This window comes from Herpailurus yagouaroundi, unplaced genomic scaffold, assembly GCF_014898765.1.
Source record: "Herpailurus yagouaroundi ecotype Mexico unplaced genomic scaffold, PumYag 29, whole genome shotgun sequence".
NCBI classification, from domain to species: Eukaryota; Metazoa; Chordata; class Mammalia; order Carnivora; family Felidae; genus Herpailurus; species Herpailurus yagouaroundi.
In genome coordinates this window covers 43,572,785-43,579,735 of record NW_024412377.1, presented here as the reverse complement: position 1 = coordinate 43,579,735, position 6,951 = coordinate 43,572,785, and positions in this window count along the sequence as shown.

Sequence of the window (6,951 nt, the reverse complement as noted above, 5' to 3'; positions counted from 1 at the left end):
ACATATATATGTATATATATATAATGGAATATTACTCAGCCTTCAAAAAGAATGAAACCTTGACACTTGCAACAACATGGATTGAGCTAAAGTGTATTATGCTAAGTGAAATAAGTCAGTCAGAGAAAGACAAATACCATATGATTTCACTTATATGTGGAATTTAGGAAACAGATGAATATGTGGGAAGGGGGGAAAAAAGAGAGAGGGAAGCAAACCATGAGAGACTCTTAATGATAGAGAACAAACTGAGAGTTGATGGAGGGAGGTGGGTGGGGAACGTGCTAAGTGGGTGGTGGGCATTAAGGAGGGATCTTGTTATATAACGAGCGCTGGGTGTTATGTGTAAGTGATGAATCACTAAATTCTATTCCTGAACCAATATTACACTATATGTTAACTAACTAGAATGTAAATAAAATAATAAAAATAAAAACTTGGAGGAAACAAAAGAAATCATCTCTTACACCAAGACCACACACACACACAAAAATCCAGGGTTGGTTTAACATTTGAAATCAGTGTAATTCACCACTATTAACAAACTAGAAAAGAAAAAATAAATGATCATCTCAATGGACACGGAAAGGCATTTGGTGAAATCCAACATCTATCCTTAATCTAAAACTCAAGGGGATTTCACAACCAGTAAAAAGCATCTATGAAAACCTACAGCTAATGTCATACTTGATGGAAAAAACTGAATACTTTCCCTGTAAGATCAGAAGCAAATCAGAGACTTCTATTCAATATTGTGCCAAATATCCAGACAATGAAATTAGGCAAGAAGAAGAAGTAAACAGCATCCAGATTGGAAAGGAAGAAATAACTGTTTCTATGAAGATGGCATAATACCAACGCAGAAAATCCAATGGAATCTGCAAAATGCTACTACTAATTGGTTTACAAAGCTTCAGGATACAAGGTCAATATACAAAATCCAACTGTATTTCTCTATACTAGCTGAAAACAATCAGAAGTTGCACTTATAATTGCGTCAAAAATATGCAGTAATTGGGGGTAACTCTCATGGCAGATATGAAACACCTGTTAAAAACTATAATATATAATCTTCATAAAGACTAATATATTGCTAAAAGAAATTAACACCTAAATAAGTGGAGAAATACACCTTGTTCATGACTCAGAAGACTCTGGGGTTCAGATATCAATTCTCACCAAAGTCAGCAGGCTTTTTTGTGTGTGGAAGTTGATCAGCTGATTCTAAAATTCATTTGAAAATGTAAAGGACCTAGAATAGCCAAAATATCTTTTAAAAAGAACAAAGTTGGTGTGTTAATGTTGTCTGATTTCAAGAATTCTAACAAAGATAGGGGCTGGGTGGCTTGGTCGCTTAAGTGTCCGACTTCAGCTCAGGTTATGATCTCACGGTTCATGAGTTCGAGCCCCACATCGGGCTGTCTGCTGTTGGTGCAGAACCCACTTCAGATCCTCTGTCTCCCTCTCTCTGCCCCTCCCACACTCTCGCACCCGCGCATTCTCTCCCTCTCTCTCAAAAATAAATATTTTTTAAAAAAGAAAACGGATGAACATAAGGGAAGGGAAGGAAAAATATGATAAAAGCAGAGAGGAAGGAAACCCATATGAGACTCTTAAATACAGAGAACAAACAGGGTTGTTGGAGGGGAAGTGAGTGGGGGGGATGGGCTAAATGGGTGATGGGCATTTAAAAGGGCACTTGCAGGGATGGGCACCTGATGTCATATGTAAGGATGAAGCACTGGGTTATACTCCTGAAACCAACACTACACAGTATGTTAACTAACTTGGATTTAAATAAATTAATTTAAAAAAACAACACTCATATCCAGAATACATGAAGAACTCTCAAAGCCTAGCGGTAAGAACACAACTTCATCTTTTTAAATAGGCAAAGGTTTGAACAGACCCATTACCAAAGAAGATATATGGATGGTAAATAAACATATGAAAATAATGTTCAACATCAGTCTTAATTAGGGAAATCCAAATAAAAACCATAATGAGATACCACTATGTATTTGTTAGAAAGGCTGACCGTATTAAAAGACCGACCATAGTGGTGTTGGCAAGGATATGGAGGAACTGGAACTCCCCTAAAAGAAAAGGAAGCATATAGCTATAAAACGACTTGTACAAGCTACACGTTCTTGTACAAGCTACGATAAAGCTACATGTTCATGGTAGCTTTATCGTAGTTGAAAATGCCACCTGCTCTGTAGGGACAGAAAGCATATCTCGTTGCTTAAAGGGGAAAAGGGAGGCAGAATGGGCGGCAAGTATTACAAAAGGGCATGAGGAAACTCTTCGAAGTGACGGATGATGTGTTCCCAATTTGGGGAAGATGGTTTCCCAATTCTGTGTGTCTATTTCAAAACTTACCGAGTATAGTCTCTAAGGTACACGCAGTTTAATGGTTATCAACTATACCTCAGTACAGCTGTTAAAAATAAAATGTGAAGCATGATTCCATTTTGGCTCTTTTTTAAAAAGAAGTCATATGCATATAGTCAAGGAATTTTGAAGGGTATGCAGAACACAAAACATTTTGGGAATTTTCACCAAGTTGATTAAGAGTGAAATTTTATGCTTTTCTTTTCTTCTTTCTTTCTTTCTCTCTTTCTTTTTCTTACCTCTGTTATTGCATTTTTAACAGTGATGTATTGATTTTGGGGTGCCTGGGTGGCTCAGTTGGTTAGGCGACCAACTTCGGCTCAGGTCATGATCTCGCAGTTTGTGAGTTCAAGCCCCACGTCAGGCTCTGTGCCGACAGCTCAGAGCCTGGAGCCTGCTTCGGATTCTGTGTCTCCCCTTCTCTCTGCCCCTCCCCTGCTCACGCTCTGTGTCTCTCTGTCTCTCAATAATAAATAAACGTTAAAAAAAAAAAAACAGTGATGTATTGATTTTATAACTAAAGCAACTTCATGTGAGGGGAAACTGTAACAATGATTTGTGTCACTCTAATGGAAACACCATTTTTAAGAAACGTTTTATTGTGAGCTGTAGCAGTATATATGGAAAAGTATATAAAGCATAAGTCTATAGTGTAATAAACATATATAGGTAACGTCACTCTTCAAAGCCACCCTCTATTACGTGATTGATGCTATGGAATCCCAGGAATCCCAGCTGGAGTTAGAGCCCTCATCCTCAGTGAGTCATTATTTTTTTACCAATGGTCCAATGTCAAGCAATGACCTCTTGGAGGAGATGTGAAGTAGCTATGAAAGAGAGGGAGGTGGAGAGGAGCATCCCATCACTAAATAAGAAAGCTATAAGCCAATAATAAAATCGTTGCTCTTTTGGGACCCAGACCATGCATGAGTGTGGAGAAGGTGAGGCTTTGGGGAATATATGGAAACCTTCGCATAGAATATAGAAGAATAAAATGCAGGTAAGACCCATGGTTTATGACTTGGGGGTGGGGAAGGGGATGGTCATACACCTTGTTGAGATTTTAATGGAAGCTACGGACCCTCCATAAAATTCACATAGACGCATACATGCTAAATTTTACATACAATTTCAGAGACAGTCACAAAGCCCATGACGTTAAAAGACCGTGTTGCAAAATACCTCTGGAAAAAGGAATGTAAGATTTTCTGCTGCTCAGAGCATTGAACGACCTACATACAGACAGTTAGGTAGCCAACCTGACACTGGCAGAGGCTTGAATGCAAAACAGAGTGCTGCAAAATCAGATTAGGGAGGTAAACTACCAGACGAGGAACCCCAGGCCACCACGTGACTCATACAACACACTTTCTGATGGCAACTGGCACTCTGAGATCACAGGACCCAAACTGGTCGTTCGAGTTGCCACAACGTAGGCTGAATTCTCCACCGCCATATGCCTTGGACCTGGTTGTTGGCTGGAGGGGGGATTCCTGTCCCCCAGGACCCTCACAAATATTTCCCATTGCAGTTCTCTGCTGGACAAATATGATCAATCTTAAAATGATGGAGCTGGACTATGATTGGGGTGTAGAGTGGAAAGATATGCAACATCATTTTAAAGAGAGGCTTAATTTGGATCTTCAGCAAGCCCATTGAAAGAAAGAACTGGGATTGCTACTTAGAGCCCAAGCTGAGATTGGTGTGAGATTGCTAAGCAGTACAAGTCCCCCCTGGGCGAGTGTGGAGGCAGCAGCAGAAGTCACCCGTGTGAAGCTGAAGCATTCAGAGTTGGCTCCAAGTGAACATTAGTGACATAAGTGCAATGGTTTTCTTTTTTAAGTTTATTTATTTTGACAGAGAGAGAGTGCACACGCACAAGCGGGGGAGAGGCAGAAAGAGGGACAGAGAGAGAATCCCAAGCAAGCTCTGCACAGTCAGTGCAGAGCCCGAAGCAGGGCTCAAACCCACGAACCTCGAGATCATGACCTGAGCCAAAATCAGGAGTCAGAAGGCTGACTGAGCCACCCAGACGCCCCAGTGCAATGGTTTATAAGCCACAGTGCCCCCTTGGAAATGACACTAAAAGGCAAATTCCTAAGGTTGGACAAGATTTGCTATTGGCAAACAATGTCCAGGTTGATCCAGCCGACACAGGAGCCTGCCCCTCAAGCAATTTCCTGAGTTTAAAGATCAAAGAAAAGTGGGTGGGGGCAGAACTTTTACCTGGTACGCCAATACCACTTGAAAGTGAAATAGAGATGATAGGACTCTCGAAAGGGAAAATATTCAGGACGACTCGAACTTAGGAAGCCAGACTTAAAGTCCAGGGGGTAAACCACCAGACACAGAAGCTCAGGCACCGTGTGACGAGTATAACACACTCTCTGATTGCAACCAGCACCCTGAGATCACTGACAGGACCCAAGTGGTCCTTCTAGTTGCAACAACGTAGGATAAATTCTCTGCTGTCTGTGCTTCTTTGGCAAAATCTGGGACCTGGCAATTGAGACCCAACTGGACCCAGTTGCAAGGCCCCAGGTGATCTGAATCCTCCCCACCCTCCCCCACCCTCATCCCCGCCCACTCCAGCTTCATCTTGCACCTGTAGCAAATTTTCCTTCTAGTCTTGATGGTCCTTGTCCATCTCCCTAAAAGCACCATGTTCTCCCTTTGCTGCAGAGGTTCCATATATGCTGTTCCTCTCTTTACCTACTTAATTCCTCATTTTTCAGATGTCAGCTATCACTTCCCCCACGAAAACCCTCTCTGACTTCAGGCACCGACCCAGATTCTGCAGTCTCCCTTAACCTCTATTTTGGAACACATCACATATTTGCATAAATGTTTGTCTCCCTTCCTGGACTGAAGTTCCATGAGCTAGTTCTCAAAATGGAAACTTCAGCAATATATTTTTACAAATTTTTATCTTGAAAAAGACTTTAAGGTGGCGAAAACAGTACAGAGTTCCCAATACACCTTGCACCTAGCTTTCACTAATGTTAACTTCTTCCATAACCCTAGTGCAATGACCAAAGCCAAGTCATTTACAGTGGTGAAATTCTGAACGCCACTCATCTCGTGGTTGATTTTCATCATGCTCTGGGTATGAGGAACATTATCATGGTTCTAAGAGCCACAGTTACACAAAAAGATATAGTCAGAACTGTCCCACCCCCTTCATGCTTTACACCCTATCGTTTTCCCTTCTTGTCACAATATTCCTACCTATCCCCTGTACATAACTAATCTCTTTAGTTTCTGGCTTATCTTTCCTTATTTTCTACAAACGAGCAAATGCATTTGTATTTATTTACACCCAACCCTTCTTTCTTACATGAAAAGTAGCACATTACACTTCTCTGTACTGTGCCTTTGCACTTAACGATATATTCTGGAAATAACTCAAAATGGATTCAAAGATCTTCCTCCTTCTTTTCTATAGCAAATAGTACACCGTGTGGACATGCTATGTTCAGTCACTTTCTCATAGACATTTGCATTTCCAAGATTTGCAATCACAACGCTGCAGTGAATCATCTCATGCAGGTGTATTTTCGTCTTGTTGGAGATGTATCTTAAGAGGAAATTCCCAGTGCTGGAATGTTGGGTCAAAGAGCGAGCACTTTTTTCTAAGTTTGTTCATTGACTTTTGAGAGAGGCAGCAGGGGAGGGGCAGAGAGAGTGGGCAGGATCTAAAGCAGGCTGTGTGCTGACAGCTTAGAGCCCGATGCCGGGCTTGAACACAGGAACCATGAGACCATGACCTGAGCCGAAGTCAGATGCTTCACCGACTGAGCCACCCAGGCGCCCCAAGAGTGGCGCTTTTGAAGTTTAGGTAGGTTGTCAAGGGTCATACTACTTTGTACTCCCACCAACTGTGAAGGGCCTGTTGCCCTATAGTTTTCCCAGAAGTGTGGTTGTATTTGTGTTTTCATCAGCCTGAAAAGTGATTCTTTCAGTATCGTTTTGATTTACATTTCTCTCATCATGGGTAAGTTTGCACATTTTTCATGCGCAATTTTTACATGGGCCATTTTTACATCTTAGTGTATGGAGATAGAGAGAGAAGAGTTGTTTATTTAGGTCTTTTCTCAATTTTTTCTATCAGGTTTTTAGTCCTTTAAATGTTTAATTCTTTATATAGTAGAAATATCAGCCCTTTGTCCATGTGTGCTATAAATATTTTCTTCCAGTCTTTTGACTTTATGGTATTTCTTGCTGAGGGAATTTTCTAGGTCTATGTAGTCACATGTATCCATCTTTTACCATCTCTGGAGTTTTCACCTGTTTTTAGTACAGGTATGGTTTCATTTTCTGACTTTTAGACCCTGGATCCCTTTGGAGTTTATTCTGCATACAGTGTGAAGTGTGAATCTAATTTCAACTTTTTCCAAGTGGCTTCCCAGTCGGCACAGCACCATTTCTTAAAAATTCTCTCTTGCCTATGATTTGAGATTTCTTGCCTCCTCCCGACAACTGGGGGAGCATTTGACCCAAGAGCCTGGCATGAAATGGAAACATTAACCAAGCTCATGAGACTCCATTCTGAGATCT